Source organism: Palaemon carinicauda, chromosome 20 (genome assembly GCF_036898095.1).
Source record: "Palaemon carinicauda isolate YSFRI2023 chromosome 20, ASM3689809v2, whole genome shotgun sequence".
NCBI lineage: Eukaryota > Metazoa > Arthropoda > Malacostraca > Decapoda > Palaemonidae > Palaemon > Palaemon carinicauda.
Window position 1 is genome coordinate 26,805,064 of NC_090744.1, and position 2,686 is coordinate 26,807,749.

Genomic DNA, 2,686 nt, shown 5'->3' on the forward strand with positions numbered 1-2,686 from the left:
AAAGAATAATTTTTTTCTAGTAAATAAATAAAAAATAGAAAGAGATTATTGACAAACACAATTGTCGATTTTGTCCTTTTTTTGTAGTAAATAAATGAATAACGATACTGGCAAACGCAAATGTCGATTTTTGTACATTTTTTTTTTCTAGTAAATAAATGAAGAAAGATATTGACAAACACAAATGTCAATTTTTTTGCAAAAAAAAAAATTTCTAGTAAATAAATAAATAAAGATATTGACAAACGCAAATGTCGATTTTTGTACATTTTTTTTCTAGTAAATAAATGAAGAAAGATATTGACAAACACAAATGTCAATTTTTTTGTAAAATTTTTTTTTCTAGTAAATAAATAAATAAAGATATTGACAAACGCATATGCCGATTTTTGTACACTTTTTCTTGTAAATAAATGAATAAAAATGTTATTGATAAACGCAAATGTCGATATTGTACGAGATTTTTTCTTGTAAATAAATCAATAGAGATATTAACAAACGCAAATGTCGATTTCTGTAATTGTTTTCCTAGTAAATGAATGAAGAAAGATATTAACAAACGCAAATGTTGATATTCGTACATTTTTGTTCTAGTAAATAAATTAACAAAGATATTATTGACAAACGCAAATGTCGATTTTTATACATTTTATTTTCTTGTGAAGAAATGAATAAAAATGGTATTGATAAACGCAAATGTCGATTTTTTTGTACATTTGTTTTTTCTTGTAAATAAATTAATAAAGATATTGACAAACGCAATGTCGATTATAAAAAAATAACCTTTTTTTTCTAGTAAATAATGAATAAAGATATTGCCAAACGCAGATGTCGATTTTTATACATTTTTTTCTTGTAAATAAATGAATAAAAATGGTATTGATAAGCACAAACGTCGATTTTTGTAAATTTTCTTTCTTGTAAATGAATTAATAAAAACATTGACAAACGCAAATGTCGATTATAAAAAATAACTTTTTTTTTCTTTTAGTAAATTTTACGTGAATTCAACCCGAATCTCAAACGACCCAAAACAACCATTAAACCAGAAATTCTCCAGAGCATCTAACGAGGCAGTAACGAATACCTGACCGATGGAGATTACATCCCAAAGAACAAAGATTACATTGGAAACGAAGGGATTCGACTAACAAGGGAAGGAATTACATTTCAGTAGTGTTATGTTGAAAAAAAAAAAAAATAGAATCTGTCTGTGACTCTCACAGGCTCTCGACTTACCCATTGTGTTTTGGCTTAATATGTCTATTTTGGCTTCTGTCTATTTTGTAGGTGAATGGTGGTTTTCAATTTCGAATTTTGAAATTCATGGATGGTTTGGCTGATAAAAGTTTTTTTTTTCATGTTTCAAAACTCGTCCGGTTGAATAAATACATGTCCTGTTTATATATAAACACGTAATGTAACAAAAACAGCCTACACATATATATATATATATATATATATATTGAGCTTTTAATTCAATACTTCTCCATTCATCATCTAATTCGCGCTTCATAGTCCTCATCTATGTAGGCCTGGGTCTTCCAACTTTTCTAGTGCCATGTGGAGCCCAGTTGAGCGTTAGAGGCGACTGGCGAAATCTAACAAGAGGCCCTTTGCGTCAATAGGCGTAAGAGGAGATGATATATACACACACACATACACATTCACACACACACATATATATATACACACACACACACATATATATATATATATATATATATGTATGTATATATACCCACACACACGCGTGACACACATAAACACACACACACACATACATATAAATATATATATATATATATATATATATAAATATATATATATATATATATATATAATATATATATATATATACACACACGTATGTGTATGTGCATGCTCCATACGTCACTAAATAAATACATATTAATAAAGGAAGCGAACCCCGTTAAACACCATTTCTCTCGTACGAACAGAATTTTGACGACTCTAAATCGAAAGGGGATTAAGCGAAAATGAATTTGCTGTCACGGGAATCTATATCAATAAATATTTATGTCAATTCTTGGTGATCATATTCTAGATGATATTGTTGGGGAGCGTTGGGTTTGACAGTCCCAGACAGTCCCATTAATTACTATTATTATTATCATTATTATTATTATTATTATTATTGTAGATATGTTGTGGTTATTCTTATTCATAATATCAATTTTGTCTCATGAAGCTAGAAATTATATGATTATAATTTCATTATCATTCTTTTTCTTCTTTTTTCTTCTTCTTATAATTATCATTTTTATTTTATATTGGCATCATAAAAATTATCATTATATTTCAGTGATAATCATTCTTGTTTGAGAGAGAGAGAGAGAGAGAGAGAGAGAGAGAGAGAGAGAGAGAGAGAGAGAGAGAGAGAGAGAGAGAGAGAGAGAGAGACCCCATTCCTCTTCTTATCCTTATTCTTATTATTCCCATCATCAAATTACTACTATTTTCCTTCTTGCTTCCTTAAGACAAAGCGAGAGAGAGAGAGAGGAGAGAGAGAGAGAGAGAGAGAGAGAGAGAGAGAGAGAGAGAGAGAGAGAGAGACCTTTCCTGTAATTACCATTATTCCTCTTATCATTCCCATGATCAAACTTACTAACATTTTCTTTCTTGCTTTCTTAAGACCTGAGAGAGAGAGAGAGAGAGAGAGAGA